General features: G+C 36.8%; 1 protein-coding gene across 6 annotated transcripts in view; it reads left to right on the top strand.

Moving 5' to 3' along the window:
* The window catches only part of ROBO2 (roundabout guidance receptor 2), a 619,239-nt gene that overhangs the window by 34,800 nt on the left and 566,741 nt on the right, over positions 1-17,698 (top strand). The window lies entirely within an intron of this gene.

Genomic DNA, 17,698 nt, shown 5'->3' with positions numbered 1-17,698 from the left:
CCCAACATATATATTTGTGAATGAATATATTTTCTGTTTAATATGTAGTATAGAGTGTAAACTTCACCATCCTTGGTTTGTGTGCTTTGTGGTTATGTCTTATATTAATCTGTTTTTAAGTTCCGGATTGCATTTACATTTACTGACTATAAACATACCAAAATAAAGTTCATTTTGTATTTCAGAAGAACGATTAGGCCATCATCATTTCGTTCAGTGCAATGAATGGCAGAAGTCGGAAAGGAAATTATTTTTACAAACATGAGCAGAAAATAAATCCGCTAGGCCTTTATGATGTTTATAACATTGTAGCTTTTGAATGGTTTTATAGTTAGGTATTGAGGGAAAGGCTTAATAGATATGGAAAAAATTGCCCTTTAAAAGTTACAGCAGAGAAGTGTTTAATCCGGAGAGGGCTAATAAATTACAGCAGACAAGTGTTTAATGCAGAGAGGGCTAATACACTGCTCAAGGAGAGGGGTTGTAATTATTTTTAATCACTCCCGTTAAAAATAGTCTTTAGCAGGTTGAATGCATTTCACTCAGTGTTCGGAACACCAGGTAAACATCGGTTATTTTTCTAATGTTTACTTTGTCCTAAGAAATGAGCAGAGTGAGCAGAACACATTTTTATTTGCTAAGAGAAGAAAGCATACTGTTTCTGAAATCACCTGTAGGGCGAAGTAAATAAGAGAGGAAATAGTCTCCATGATTGTTTAAAATTCATTGAAGGTTGCTTTTCCGTACAAAAGAGGGGAAAAGGTTGTGAGAACCACGTTCCAGAAAACAAAGATCAATGGGACAATATGATTAATTTGAAGTTAAAGTAAGGAAGGTCTCTCATTTGTCACCCAGTGCTAATTTGCAGTAAGCCTAAGCGTTTCATCAGAGGGTTGCTGCAAACCACTTTAAAGCAATCTGCTTTCCTGGAACTGGAACCTAGGGCCTTCCTGAGTCCTCCTTGCGCGGACAGACTTGCTGTAATTCATCTTCGCTTCTTTTCTGTCAACGTGAATAGTAAGTGATTTCCTCCCTAGTGCATTATGAAGTTGTCTTATTTAATGTTACTTTCTGGGGACTGCACAGCTTGACCCTCACACGGAAGGTGACCAGATAGAATTGTCCTGTGGGCACGGTGCAATTCTCTACCCTTAAATTATGCAGAGTCGTGAAGCTTTATGCCTAGTTGGTGATTATGACCTGAAAACATACACAAAGAAAGGGATAAGTGAAGTTTGTTAACTAGATCAGATATTTTAACTTATTTAAAATGAGCTATTTTGATAAACGTTTTGGTTAAAATTGTTTAATCGAAATGTGAAAGTCATTTTTTTACATCATCAGGGAACATCTTGCATGTACAAATGAAGACATTTTCAGTAATCAGATGATGTTGATACTTTATTTTTTATCACTAACACTGTGACTATTTATGAATTAGAAATGAAAATTTGAATTTAGATTTAGCATACATACGAGTGTGTCCTGATGGTTTTCACAAATGTTAACGGGTGAGGTAATGGCACTTTATGTTTCCACATCCACAGGTCTACCTTTAAAGTGTCTCCGGAAGTGTTAACTTACAGCCCCTCATCTTCCTTCTCTCTAAGGTTCTGTTTTTAAAATACATCGCCTTCTGCCTGTGCTATAACTCCAGGACATAAAAGAAGTAGTTAGGAACAGATGATTTTTGATGTGTCATGTTTCCATGCACACTAATGCAATTAGTTACATTCCTGAGAGGGTCTTTGTATTTATCTCTTATATTTTGAATGAATCAAGACACAGTCTTTTCTAACACATTAGGGAATCTATTAGTTCAGCTAGTTTGCTGACAGATGTTTCCTTTAGAATGGAAGAAGGGCCGAGACGGGCGGATCACGAAGTCAGGAGATCGAGACCATCCTGGCTAACAGGGTGAAACCCCGTCTCTACTAAAAAATACAAAAAACTAGCCGGGCGAGGTGGCGGCGCCTGTGGTCCCAGCTCCTCGGGAGGCGGAGGCAGGAGAATGGCGGGAACCCGGGGGGCGGAGCTTGCAGGGAGCTGAGATCCGGCCACTGCACTCCAGCCTGGGCCACAGAGCGAGACTCCGTCTCAAAAAAAAAAAAAAAAAAAAAAAAGAATGGAAGAAGAACCAATACAGCTAGTTCAATTTTAAAAAAAGTTATGTCCTGGGTGAATTCATGACTTTCTCTTTTCTCTCCCATTTTTACAATAACCCTCCTTAGAGAAAGCATCACCTTTATTGTTTGATTTCCTCTTCCTGTGATGTATATTACTCACTGGAATATTCAGTATAAATAAATGAGTGACGAATGAATGAATGCATGCAATCCTTTGAAGAAATAACGTTATTTTAGCACAACATAAAAGTCCCTAAGGGCAGAATGAGGTGACAGTGAGGCAACCTTTTCTTCTAAAACTTTGAGTATTTAAAGTGCTACATGTTGGATGTTGCCTTGTTTTTGTTTGCATAGTCTTGAAAAGAAAGACTTAAAGATGCAAACTTCATATTTTAACAGTTTTCAACTAAATGCTTTTGTTACGTTTGTCATATTACTTAAAATTCTATAGCTGGAAAGTTGTATACATTAAAACCCAGCTTGTAGAAAATGAGCAATAAATCAAAAAGGTGAAGTCACTTTGTGTCTCGTTATTAAAACGTATGCACACATATACATAAAGTGCATCTCTCTATAGATCAGCATTGTAGTTTATATGTTGACATTCTATATTAGCGTTATAGAACAACCGACCAGGGTTTTTGGGACTCATATCTTTCCAACTAAGTTCATGTAAGAATATTTTTTATTGTTGTACCTGTATCTAAAAATATATTGTGTGGAGTGCTGTACAGAAATAGGGATAATTCAGATGAAAATACGGATGAATTTCAGTCATTAAAGCAACTGGGGACATCAGTAAGATTTTAATTTGAGAGTCATGTGTTCCCTCTCTCAGGCTAGACACTATCTGTTGAGACTATTTGAGATCCCTGTTCTCAGATATATCAAAGACTTGAAGTTGAGTAGGGGAGAGGTGCTCCTAGGTAATCACTATGGCAGGGTTGGGCTTTTTTGTATGTTTCCTCTACTCAGTAAACTCCTGATGAGAATAATTAACAGAAAAAATAACTTTTTTGCATTTTAGTGTTGATATATACAACAAAATATGCTCTTTTTTTTTTTAATAGAAGGAATGGTTCAAATGCATACTACTATTTCTTTCTTTCTTTTTCCTTTTTTTTTTTCCCCCTGAGGTGGAGTCTTTCTCTTGTCACCTAGGCTGGAGTGCAGTGGCGCGATCTCTGCTCACTGCAAGCTCCGACTCCCGGGCTCAAATGATTCCCCTGCCTCAGCCTCCTGAGTAACTGGGATTACAGGTGCCCACCACCATGCCCGGCTAATTTTTGTATTTTAGTAGAGATGGGGTTTCACCATGTTGGCCAGGGTAGTTTCAAACTCCTGACCTCAAACGATCCACCTGCCTCGGCCTCCCAAAGTGCTGGGATTACAGGCGTGAGCCACCACACCCGGCTTACATATTACTATTTCTTATGACATCCTCGTGGGACTTAAAGTTACTCTTCTTTGCTGAGGTAAGGAAATATTGGGGAAAAAAAGGAAAAACACAAAGGAGATATTAATAGTTTAAAACATTGAAAAGCTTGGGCACATTTTATTGTGTTATAGTTTTGTTTAGAAAGACTTATTGTCTTTCCGTAATTTATTTTTAACTTATATATAAATTCTGTATTTTCTCCTGTACTGATGGTTATTGTCCATTATTAGTGTGCTATCTTATGGTTTATGCTTTGTTCTATGAAGACTCTTTAACATTTTAGGGATTTAATTAGACTGGCTCTTAAATTATAGCACCTAATTCAAATATTTAAAACTTCTTTGGGGAAGGAAGATGTTTTAGCAAACATGGTACTAAAGCATCTAACAGCAGTTTATGTTTTTTTTCTTTTTTCTTTCTTAAGTGATATTCTAAAATGAAAATAAAATAAGTAAAATGAGAGAAAAATACATTTTTTGTTAGTTATTTTCATAATAAATAAATTTTCCTCTCATTTTAAGCTGTCTTACCAACCACCTATAAATTATTTCAAAATCAAATTATATGGAATCTTTTCAGATGATTGCCTTAAAACTTAAATAAAGCTGTTCAAATAAAGATTAGGTATAATTTCTAATAGAAATAATGTAGCACTTTGCATTATAAATAAGTCAAAACAAACGGATACATCTATATAAACTTTAATGATTTGCCCTAATTAAAGCTACAAGCTTGGCCTTACAGATAATTTTGAGTTTTGCATGTGTCATTTTTTTAAAATAAGTCAAAATTATGGGCTTTCAGTTTTGCCTTATGGATATCAGCAAACTGATACTGATTAGTGCAGATTTGGTACAGACTAGTTAAAGCTGCAGGAGCTAAAGTTTGTAAGGAAGGCATTAGATAAAGGGAACCGTCAAAGCTGATACTGAAACAGTTCACTTCAACAGACTGGCACTCCTTACTGACAAATGTGCTGTCTCCTGGGCTGAAACTTGGGCAAAAAACCACAATGATGACATAGAGCACATGTGAAGTATATATTCTTGCCTTTTGAAAAACAGAGCACAAAAACTTTCGATTATGTTTTGAAAGCCTTGAGTACTGTGGATAATGACAGTTTCCCGTGCATCTATACAAGCTTTTAAATTCTCGAATTCCTCATCTGTAAACAGAGATCATGACACAAAGCTTGTGGTGAGAATGAAATAAAATAATCTTGGTAAAGCACTGTTGTCTAAAAATTCAGTAAATTATAGCCGTATTGATAATTTTTGTTGTTTTTGGATATTATTATAGTATAATTGAAAGTGAATTAAACATATACATATACCAGGGTACTATGCTGGACATCAGAAGCACTAAGTTAAATATTGCAGAAGAAACAAGATCTTTATAAATAATCAGAATTCTAGGACAACAATGGATCAACTACTTCTTGAGTTATTATATACAAGTGACCAGCAAGCCTTATCAATGCTAGCTTCAGTTAAAGTGGGCGATTGCTGGGGTGGGTCTTGGTACTGAGGCATAAAAGGTTAGAGGAGAAACAATCAGCTGGGACCGTGGCAAAATGGAAGCCAGGGCCTTGGTCCCTCATCAGCCGGACTTTCCAGTCTTGTGGTCTTGTCTAGATTTTCAAGGGTTTGTTTTTCAGAGGAGCATCTAGTCCACGCGACTATTCATATATACACACATGTATGTTCTTATCCATCAAGGTCTGCTCTTTGCTATGACAGATGTGGAGTAGATAGGGGTCTCTGAGTGTACTGGTGGCTCTGCTGCCTAGAGAATCATTCCTGGATATTCTAGAATCTCTGCCAGCTTCTGTCTCTGCTTTCTCCTTGAGGCCAGGATTATGGAAGTGGGCTTTTAACCAATACTTTTACAAATTTAAGCCAATTTTGTGAGCCTCCTTGGCACTCAAGTCCACCCCCAGCGCACTGTCTGGTGTCTAGTATACAGTAGCTTTGCTTCAGTAATTAATGACATTCTTGATATCAGTGAGGTCACTGTTTTCATATGAGAGCCAATCAAAACTAGTTTATTGACTACAATTGTATTTCCACTCATATGGATATACCTCAATGCAACACCTTAAATAATTATATTATTACAACTTGATTTGCCTTTGTTATTGAAAAGAAAAATATCATTGAGAAAATACACACTGCTTTTTAGCTACTGAGCAGTTTATAAACATCCAGATTAAAAACATATTTGAAAACTTACAACGTAAACAAAATGCTCCTAGCTTATATGTTTTAGCTGACACATGTTTTCCTGGGATATTTTGTCCCAAACCCTCAAGTATACTACATATATGAATTCATTTTCTTCTCATAACAGGGGGTAGGAGATATTATCATCACCATTTTACACCAAGGTTTGGGAGTTAGCAGTTTGCCCACATTACACAACCCCTGAGTCTGGTTCTCAAATTACAGTCCAGAGTTCATGTTCTTCAATGGCCCTGCCATACTGTCTTACATTGATTTGGTGCTTTGACATTAAAAAAGTGCAGTTTACATGTCTGATCTCATTTCATCCTTAACATAGTATGTAGCAGCAGATAGAATTTTCAATCCACTTTACAGATGAAACAACTGAGTCTCAGAGAGACAAAGTGTTCTGGTAGCAAATATGAAATGGAGTGGAGTATTTGGTTTTATTCTTTGAGTGGTGTGTGTCACTGGCTGTCTTAGGGCTGAAATAGAAATGGATCAGTGCCTCCCACCACCCCACAACTCACCAGTGCTACCAGTTTCCCACAACCCTTTGATTTCTGCAGCCAGGTTTCTCTGGTTATTTTGAACACTCAGTGACCCGGCCGCTTGTCTTTTATATCTTACTCTTGTCAGAATTGTAGAAACAGATTCTACATTTAATTACTTTATTGATTGATTGATTGATTGATTGTGAGACAGAGTCTCTCTCTGTCACCCAGGCTGGAGTACAGTGGCAGGATCTTGGCTCACTGCAACCTCTGCCTCCTGAGATCCAGGACTTCTCCCGCCTCAGCCTCCTGAGTAGCAGGGATCACAGGTGCACACCCATCATGCCCGGCTAGTTTTTGTATTTTTAGTGGAGATGAAGTTTCACCTTGTTGGCCAGGCTGGTCTTGAACTCCTGACCTCAGGTGATCCACCCACCTTGGCCTCCCAAAGTGCTGGGATTACAGGCGTGAGCCGCCGCACTCAGCCTCTATATTTAATTATTTAATTCAACTATTAATACTTTGTTATGCTTTATGAAGGAACTTTGATGTTTTTGTTTCATAATGTTAATGAGACTGACTTTACAGGTATCCTTCATTCCAAGATAGACTATGTTCTAGATTTAATGATTTTCTTGGCTGGCCTTCGAAGGTTTCCCTAACAACAAAGGTCTTCCTGAGGCCAATTCATCATGTGGCTGCACTGAATAAGTGAATATTTCTACTTGATGATGACTTCGAATTTGTAAAAAAAAAAAAAAACCACAAAATTTTTAAGTATAATCAAGATCTACTATGTAAGAAGTATGGCCATAAGTTAATGAAAGCAGCCTCATAAGTCTCACGTGAAAGAAGTTTACCATAGTGTTTGCCTTTATATGCTCTTAGTCCCTTCTTTATTAATTTATTTTTGCTAATTACTGTGTCCTCAGAGTGATGTTTATTCCACAGGTAGTGCTGTCTAGTTTGCTTATAGGGGAATGTAGAACCTGTGACCTTAATTATGGATCTCAGTGGAACTCCCATGAAAGCGGATGTCAGTGCTAGCCAGGGGCTGTGTTGTTTATATCACATAGGCTCGAGTGAATACATCAGCACATAGTTCTGAAATTCAGAAGCTGATTTTAAGAACATATTGATGAACCAAAGCTGGGTCTCCATATGACTTTGTGGTGATTAGACAAACTCTTTTAATTCCATAGAGTCCAGAGGGTAGCGTATTCCACCAGACTGTTAAATAATACTCTGGCTCCGTGTTTGTTAACTTAAACAAAAGACAGATCGAACTGGAAACCTCACTTGACAAACGGGCACATTTTGCTTTCTTCCTGTGTTTTTCTTCGCTTGGCTTTTGTGTCCTGTGTTTTTTCCCAAGCAGTGTTATGCAAATGAACCAATTAATGGTAGATGCCATGGTCTTCCTACCTCACTGTGTTTGTAACTAGAAGGACAACACCGTAAGTCACGTACCTATTCAGTGGGTTCTCTAGGCCACTGCGAGGTCTGATTAGCTTGACTGTGGAAGACAATCGCAGAGGCATCTGCTTGGTTAATTTTGAGAGAAAATTTACCAGATGGAGGCTGAAGATTTCAGTGATTAGAAGGTAGGAGATTGGAATACAAATTGGATTAAAAGAAATTAGATTGATATAAATCGAATTGAGTCACAACAGTTTGTGTTGTTCGTACCAAGGGCCAGTGGATTATGGGAGAAGCAGATGCTCCAATGAGATAGGAATTAATGTGGCTTTGACAGTCCATCTGCGAAGGTCTGAATATCGAGTACATCCCTAATCTCTCTCTCCATTTATCAATGCCATAATGTTAATTAGTACTTCATTCATTAAGTTACTTACAGGAGAAAAAAAATCTCACCCCATCCCCTCTCTGCTTGAGAATTTGTTATTCTGCCAAGAACTGGAACGCTCTTGAGCGGAGCTAGCTACAGTTGACTATAAGGGTAGACCTGTGTCCTTTTCCTAATGCATACAACTGTCTCTGGTGTGAATGCAGAAAGCTTGAAAACATTTGCTCATGTATTTCTCTTCATAAATATATAGTTATTTGGAGGCTTACATTAGTGCTGAAGCATCGTTCCACTAAAGAGTGGATATTAATCGGGTTATATAATTATGTGTATTTTACGTTATGGTTTTTATAAGGTATTCACCGGCGTTGCGTGTTTTGTTTAATGGCTCAAATATTTGACATTAATGTTGAGTGGTATTTTGAGGGGAAAAATGAGAAAAATCTTGTTCTCTTGATTGTGTGTGTTTATACTCATGTGCATGTGTGTTGTGTGTTTGATATCTACGGTCTAGTTTGTTAGATTATGGAAAACTACAGGTTACTGACACTATCATATATTTTGATATACAGTGTTTGGCTCTGATTGTTAAAGAAAAGAAGTTAAATGAAATAAAATGAAAATAAACACATCATTGTAAATGTTTGTACTTATATTGAGAATTTGTTTACAATCCAAGGGGCATTGCCACAAGAGTCTCGTTATTACTTCATTGGCCACAGCAGTGAAATTCAGCAGAAGGCAGTTCTGTCTTGGATGCCATCCAAAGGAACTGAGCTAGTGGAGATCCAAAGGTGACCTCACCTCTAAGGCAGCTTGAGAGTGTGCACTCTAAGGACAGCCCTGAAGAAATGCCCCTGTGTGTTAATAACAATCAGGCAAATACAGCTTCTCTTCTGGAGACGAACGTGATGAGTTGGGCAAAAATGGAACATCAAATCCTGTGATGCAAGAAGCATATCATGAAAGGTTGTGCCAAGTCATTCAGAAATAATCGTGATACAGGCAAATGTGGGCTGCCTGCCAGTGTGTGAGCACGAAGAATTTCTATTTTGGTTATCTTGAAGGGAGGCAGTGGCTTGTGCAAAAGTGTGTTAAGTATTGTAACATTCTTAGCTTATTGCAGAAAATTGTATGAGCAATGAGCTCTTCAGGCCGTGTGCTTAATGTGGGAATACTATATAGCTATAAATGGAGATGTGGATACAGACACAGATGGCTGTTTCTTATTCAGGCTGACCTGGAATTCTCCTGCATCCTCCCCAGACTCCAGTGCTTGGGTGGTTTTTGTAATCACTCGTAATATTGGCTAAAGAATCTGATGCTTTCAAATTCCTCGTATCTTCACTTCGGAAGTAGAAGTGACCTGCCCCCCGGGAACCAGGACTGAAACTGAGGTCTGATGCAGCCAGATTCTGTGCACACCAGCTGCATAGGCCCTACATTTAAAAACAATGCATCGCTGATGTTTCTAATTATATACAAAGTGATGTAATTGGGTCACAATAAGAGACAGTTTTAAGCTATATTCCAACAAAATTTAAAAAGGAGAGGGGAAAACGCTCACAGATTAGCCTGCAAGTGTAAAGTATAAAGCAGAATTACTTCTTGTAGTGAAGAAAAATTACTAAAATTTGTTACTGCTATTGTGATGGTGATTAAATGCCACCTAAACATAGTGTCGTATTCAGAGGTCACTGCTTGTTCACGTCCTGACACTTCAGTTTTCAGTCTAACCGTCAGTTGTCGAATTGGTGGTTGTTGTCTCCATGAGGAAACATCAGTACATCAAGGTGGTGCTGACTGAGCCTGGCAAAGTCATAGATTGTGCTCTTCCTCCTGCCTGTGTTTCTGCGACTGATCATTGGGTATTTAATACCTTTTTTAGCCCCTGTGAGGATAATTAAAGAAATTAGTTGGTTGTAAACTAGTGATAACAGAGGTACAACTTCCCCATTTTCTGATTGTCGATGGACTTTAGCCTGTTGATTATTTCTCCTGTGAAATATATCAGCAGATATATTAATTAACATATATACACACATATATTCACTTTCTTTCAGTGCTTTGGTGCATTTGATCCAAATGCTGCATAGTAACATTGTATATGTATATACACACACATAGTGTATTGTATGTACACTCTAGTGCGTACAAATGTCCTTGTGACAAGTGAATGTGTATTCATGCTGCTACACTTAAAACATTTTTTGTTTTGGCTAATCTCACAAGGAATGTCCAGAGATTAAATTAAGGGCCCTATTTAATAGGAAATTCTTTAAAAATTTTATACAGTATTTAAATGTACTCACACCAAATGGAAAAAAAATCAGCCAGATGATATCAATGCCTCCATCATCATTGTGGGATTCATAGCTGAACAGTTGACCCATGGACCTGATTTCAATATGGGCGGTTTAGATAAATATGTCAGGCACAAGCTACCTTGGTGAAATAGAGAACTCTGCATCTCATTTTTCCCCCTGCACTCAGTGTATTTTTTCAAATTTTCAGTGAACTCAAAAAATGAGAAACACAGCCAAGTTCTAGTATAGTAAGTGATGTTCTGGCACCTTTGACCGTAAATCAGCATCACAAAGACCTCATGGCAGCCTGAGTAAATTCTGTCCAAATAAATGCTGAACCCCAGCATGGAGGTTCAGAGTTTTATACTTCATCGTAAGACTCATGAGGCAACTTGAATAATTCTGGATGCATACGATGAACTTAGGGAAGTCCAGTTTATAAGTCAATTTGATGAATAAGTAGATCTTCTGGCCAAGGGAGTATGAAAATGTAGAAAACCCCATAAAAGTTTGAGATTTACCTGGCCAACCTACTTTGTGTTTGTTTAAAGAAAAGCAATCACTAACTGTTCCAAAATCCGTATGCGTTTTTTCTAGGAATGGAGTGATGAGGAAAGGGAAAGAACATACTAATGATAGTGTGAAATTATGTCGAGAGAGACAGATGGTGACAGTGGAACTGAGAGGCAGTCAGTTCCAGACACAAACCTGGAGAAAGAAGGAAGAATCCACAGAAATGTATGCCTAAGTGGTTATGATAGAAATGGAAGAGTTAAACCCCACAACTGGGATTCTGAGCATTGGGGACCTGAAGAAAGATGGAGTTGATGTCAGGAAGGAGAGATGATGAAATATGGGACAAGGAGAGAGGTGAGGGTTTCATTCTGAGATAGAGGGACCTTGAGTTGATGACTGAGTATTCAGGTGGGCACCCGAACAAAGCCTAGAGCTTTCCTTGGCTGGAGATACTAAGCTCATATTTGGCTGTCGTTGTCATAGAGATAAGACCTGAACACCGTGAGTGGCAATGAGTTCTCTATGGAATGAGTGAATTATCTTCATTGAAGAGAAGAGGAGACATCTGAAGCACACATGCCTTGGGAGGTGTTAACTATTGAGTCAGAAATTACTAGACAATTCAAACTTCTAGTTCACTGGTTTACATAAAACTCAAATATATTTTTCTGCTATTTAAAATGGAAATTCATAACAAAACCAGTAATAATGTTCTTTTTTAAAAAAAAATTCAACAGCTGTGAGCGCATCCCTGAAAAACTAAAATTCAGTTATTATTGCCTCATTTGAAAGAGGGAAAGGATTAGGCAAACATCATTAGACTCTTTTAAAATTTGTGTACTTTTCATTTTCTCCCAGATTTTCAGTTGCTGGTTGTTTATAAAATCCAACTTATCAGAGTTTGATATATTGAATATTTGATGGTAAAGGCAACTTCCTACATTTTAAAAATAGCACCCTGTTTGAAGCTATTGTTATTCTTGTGTTTCACAAACCTTATCACTTTACATTTTTATACCTCTGCCTGTCAGCATTTTTCTTTCCTTTTAGCATAATCCAGAATAATTCTGTGTTCCACTCTTGTGCTTTGTGACAAGAAAGCACTGCGTTTTGAGAGTGGCTGGATGGAGGTTAATTCCATGTCCGCATGGTAATAACCTGGGGACACCCGGGGATGATCACTTTCATTTGATCCCTCCTCTGATAAGGCTTCAAAGCAAATGGGCTGAGTGGAAAACAACATTATTCTGTAACTTTTCTAGAAGCTGCAGTTGTTTTTTGAGAGACTCACGGAATTGAGACTCATATATTTTAGTGAAACATAATTCAAGCAGAAAAAGATCGTTTAAAAATGTTTATGGCACTCACATTTGCTGCTTTTCTCCATTCAGCAGAAAAATAAGCTCTTTTTTTCTCTGTGCACACAGAATCTTTTAACTGAAAACTACACTCAGTATTTGTGTTGCAGCAGTGATGTTATCTGCTGGTCATTTTGTTCTGAAACAGAAGACATCTCCTGAAAGGAAATTTAAAGTTTTATTAAATCACTCACTAAAAAGGCATCAATAGATATCATAAATAGACACAAGTAAAGAGAAAGTAGATCCCCAAATGAAAAGTATCCTGATCATTAAAGTAACTTATATTCTTTATCTACTAAAATAACTCAAATTTGCAAAATTCTTAAATGTATGTAAAACCCACTGTACATAGCCTTACTGCAGTTGTCACCTCAAAATTGTTATGATTTCCCAAATAAAACTGGAGAAAATGTTGTTATTAAAGATGTAAATTTATATTTATTTATTATTTTAATGCAGCAAAATACAAACTCCAAAATTTTCTATAGGATTCTGCAATTTTGTAATCAGAACTTACTCCAAATTTTAGAGCTATTTGCAACTGATAGAACATAGCCCCCTTTTCAAGCTATTTTATGTCACAAATCTTATCTAAGGTGTTTTTGGTGGAGTAAACAGTTAACAATTTAGGTGTATATCCTCCAAATACCCCTAAAGAAATATGATGCTGTCACTTCTGTTCAGTTTGGTCAACTGTGAAAATCCATTCATTCTGAGTATGGTACAAAGACAAAGCCATTAACCCGAGTTGTATTTAGATACCTTTATAAGCCTCCTTTGTTCCCAAGATACAAACTTCAGGAAAGAATTCCAAAAGCCATTGTACACTATAAAGTAAATCAACTCGATTATGGCCATTTCCACCATCCAAGAGGAAATCTTTCTTTTCATCTTTGGGATCATTATACTCATTTTTGACTTGGGCCTTTCATTTAAAGATACACAATTTCATAAAGGTGTCATTTAGAAATTTCTAGGAAAAGTATATTGCTTTAAAAGGATGAGAATGATTTTGTTCTGACCATCTCTTGAAACTACTGGTAAAAGTCAGTTTCAGATAATATTCGGATAATATTCCCATTCCTGCCATGTCACTTAAGTCATGTTATTGTGCCCTCAATAAAGTTTATTTAATATCCCTTAGTTCTCTCTAAACTTATAGTGGAAAAGCAACCAAAAAAAAAAAAAAAAAAAAAAAAGATGCTTCCTATGCATTCATCATGGAGTCATTCCAAGATTTTTTTAATGAAAAATAAAGTGTTGGTATATATTTCAGTAAAATAGTTTAGAGGGACACAGAGTTATTAGGCATCAATATTTGCTTTAAAAAGGCCATATCTTATAGAATTGTGGTTTGTTGTTTTTAAGGGGGTTACAGACTTCTTTGAGTATAGAGATAGAGGTTATACTAATAAAAGAGTTATACATTATAATAATGCTTACACTAGTAGGGAACAGTTATTGAGTGCTTGCTGTGTACTCAGCACATGGAAAAATCACATTCAATCTTCTCAGCAATGTTATTCGGCTGATACTGCTATGTTTTATAGATAGGGAAACAACGATGCAGAGAAGGTAAGACATTTGCCTGGATTCATTCACACTTCTTTTCAGCATTGGAACAAGAGAAATTTCAAGTTAGTCCTCCTACTGACATCTGATTTATATTAACTACCAAAAATATTCTTTATCGTTTCTTAAAAAGGAACATGCACATATCTGCACAAAATTTCACATCCAGTGCCTGCAGTGCCATCCCTTACCTCCATTCCACATAAACCAATCCATGGTTTATGAATCATATTTTTAAAATAATGGAGTAATGCAATGAGATTTGCATCTTAGGCCAAATTCTGTAGTAGATGTAGTAGATGAATATTGATTAGAAATAAGCCTAAAATCAGTCATTGTGTGCATCTGTTGGACATGATGCAACGAATGCATTTGGCTCATGAAAGCTATAATTTTTTGGGTCGTGATTTAGCCATTATTCCTTTAAGAAACTATTGGATTGTAATCTTATTTTCCATCTGTCTTTTACAAATCCTTTATATACTTATATAGCAAAAGAAGTTTGTCTGAAATTTCAAGTAGGATCATTGAATCTCAATTTAACTTTATTATGAAATATTTTGGGTTACAGGAAAGTTTATCAAGAGTTCCAGGCAAATGTATTAACTAAGCGTTTAACAAAGCTGAGCACACACATGTGTAAAATGTCACTGCTGGTGGGAATGGTGTTTTCTAGACATTGACACTGGGTCCTTTGGCATCTTCAGTTCCTAAGATTAATGCTACTGCCACAGAATTTTCAGAATATAGAAAGAGAAGGAAATAGAATAGAACGCCAAAGTGATACCACTCCATTCAGAGTTTAGTTAAGTAGAATCCCCTTTTCTGGAGATCAACCCATAGTCTTCATTAAATAAATGCCAATGGTTTTTAGAAAATTAAACATTATTAGACAATTTAATGAGTTTTGAGATTGTTTCATTGCATCACCTTTTGTAAAGTCAAATGTAATTTCAAACCACATCAAAATATTATAAATATGATAATAAGAAGCCAGACTTTAAAGCTATCTTCCTGGAATAGGGATTGTTTTTGTCATTGTAAGGTAAATTTGCATAAGCCATGAAAACCTCCAATTGGGCAGTAAATCACACTTTAAAGAATACCTTCAACCATGTAAGATGTAGCAAATTGATTTGAAATACTATTGGGGATGAATATCTAGGTTAATACATTGGCTCCTCACTGAATTGTTGGAAATGAATTTATAAAGTAGAAGAGTAATTTGTTATTTCTCAGGAGGAAAATCACCCCTAACAGTTTTCTAGAAACTTTCAGATTAGGGGTTTCAAAATTTATCTTCAATATTATATATACATGTATATATATATACACACACACATATATACACATGTGTGTATATATGTGTGTATTTTTTAAAAAATGTAACTTGTGCTCATAAACTTAAATTGCTACTCATGCTTTCTTTTAGATATGTCTGTTGAGATATCATTAATGTGACAGCCATAAAGAGTGTGATCATGCTACGGAACAATGAGACTGTAGCAATTTACTCTTCCACTGACCTCCATTTGGGGATAAATAGTACAAAAAACCAGTTTAGGTAATTGCTTAAGGTGATATAACTAACCATATATTGGTCCAGATAAAAAGCCAAACCAAAACAACTGAAATCTAGTGCTTGGGATTTTCTAATAATATTTTAGACTTCCAAAATTTGGGTAAGAAGAAGAGGTGATAGAGAAGAAAACGTCATCCCGAAAACAGAGCTTGGACCCGCAGCTAAGACAACTCTATCCTTCTAGTTTCAGTTTTGGGAAAGAAACTTCAGTTCTTTAGTACTCTGTTTTTCCTCCTCATCTATAAAATAAGGGTTTGTAAAAGGACCTCTGATAGCTTAATCTCCTGTTTTCTGGATCTGGAAAGCGAGGTCACAGAGATGTTGCAGGGGTGCTATTTTGTACAACTGGAAACTTTCAGAATTAAGGCTGCCTGTTGAGTTTGACAAACCTCTTTTATCCTTGTCAATTCCCTTTCACACTATAAGCCCTGTAGTTTTAGGACACTGAAAAGTTATTTTGAAATTTTCTAAAAAATAAGTAGTATTTCCAGGTCTCAATTTTGATTTTGTTTCAAATTTAGACTTATGGCACTGCTGTGCTTCCAGAAGGAATAATAATCTTAAAAGTTTATTTAGACCAATGGCAAATTAGGAAATCTCCTGAGAGAGTTTTAGTGAAGTTCAAGTGGATAAAATGGACTTCATGTTTTCCAAACATTGACCTTCTCACCATATCCTATCACATTACTGGACCTCTAGAAAAAAAAAAAAAGTTATCTCATAATACTTTTCTATTCCCTCCTCCTTCATAAGCAAAGTAAGCTGGAATTTAATCATCATGAAGAATTCAAGGATGGAAAAGTTGTTATGGACAGACTTGATGGATTGATGGAGTGATTCATTAACTCCATTTCATTGCAGATTACCTTAGCTCACTAATCAATGTAGATAGCATTTGCAGTGGCACTGAGTTATGTTTCTTTCCGTGAAGGAAATTTTGAAATGGATATATTTTTGACTAAGGATAAATAGTAACAACTCTAATTCTTTGGAAATCTAGTGTAAAGCTATCAGCCTGGCCCAGCTAAAATGTATCAAGCAATAAGACATTAATGTAAGAATCACCCTCAGCAAAGAAAAACTATTATCAATGGAATTATAGAGTTTCGTTGGCTAAATTTTGGAAGTAAATTTTGGAGTATTTGTCATGTTTTGCAGGAGGAGAAAAAATGTTACACTGAATTGTTACTACCCATCCTGAATATCCATATATATGATTCTTCTAAACCACCCTTTTTTGTTTTGTTTTGTTTTTTGAGACGGAGTCTGGCTCTGTGGCCCAGGCTGGAGTGAGCGGCGCCATCTTGGCTCCCTGCAAGCTCCGCCCCCCGGGTTCCCGCCATTCTCCTGCCTCCGCCTCCCGAGGAGCTGGGACCACAGGCGCCGCCACCACGCCCGGCTCATTTTTGTATTTTTAGTGGAGACGGGGTTTCACCGTGTTAGCCAGGATGGTCTCCATCTCCTGACCTCGTGATCCGCCCGCCTCGGCCTCCCAAAGTGCTGGGACTACAGGCCTGAGCCACCGCGCCCGGCCTGAACCACTCTTTATAGCGTTGATGTCCTGATCTACCTGTTACAAATGAGGCATGAATGTGAACTGATCAGTAACCTGTGTTCTTTATTTGTACCACACCGCCTCCTTCCTATTGTGATACGTCAGGCAACCTTCACCTTTTCATGTAGTGCTTCTGTGTCTCTCGTATCAGCAGGTGGCTCTGATCACATTCAGAATTGAAGTAATCCTGGAGAATCTTCCTAGGTTAATTTTATTTATATCATTTTGAGGAACAATATTTTGTTAAAACAGACATAGTTATGGCTAGAACATACTGTGACATACATTTTTAAGAGAGAAAAATGAACACTGAATAGAAATTTTGCTGGAGGAAGTATATTTCACACCCTGTCCCTAATTTGCTGAGAACTTCTGCCCTCAGAAAAATTTAGAACAGTTTGAAATACATTGCTTGACTTGCGGAGGGACTAATAGTTGATAGGGCTATCCAGTTTGCAAAAGAAAAATAAAACTTGGTTCTAGGAAATACTATACTCCAACTCAATGAGGCAGAAGTATTTACTTTGTAACTCGCGAAATGAAATCAACAAATATTCTAGGTGCATTTTCCTCATTTGTTATATTATGTGATTGAAATCTCTTCCTGAAAACAAATATTCTCTGGCACTCACTGTAAATGAGCAGTTACTGACTAAAGAAAACTAAACTATATTCATGAATTGTAATTTATACTTCACATTCAAAAATTTGAAGTGCTA

This window comes from Trachypithecus francoisi, unplaced genomic scaffold (genome assembly GCF_009764315.1).
Source record: "Trachypithecus francoisi isolate TF-2019V2 unplaced genomic scaffold, Tfra_2.0 Lachesis_group0, whole genome shotgun sequence".
In the NCBI taxonomy this organism is placed as follows: Eukaryota; Metazoa; Chordata; class Mammalia; order Primates; family Cercopithecidae; genus Trachypithecus; species Trachypithecus francoisi.
This window is presented reverse-complemented; position numbering and strand designations above follow the sequence as displayed.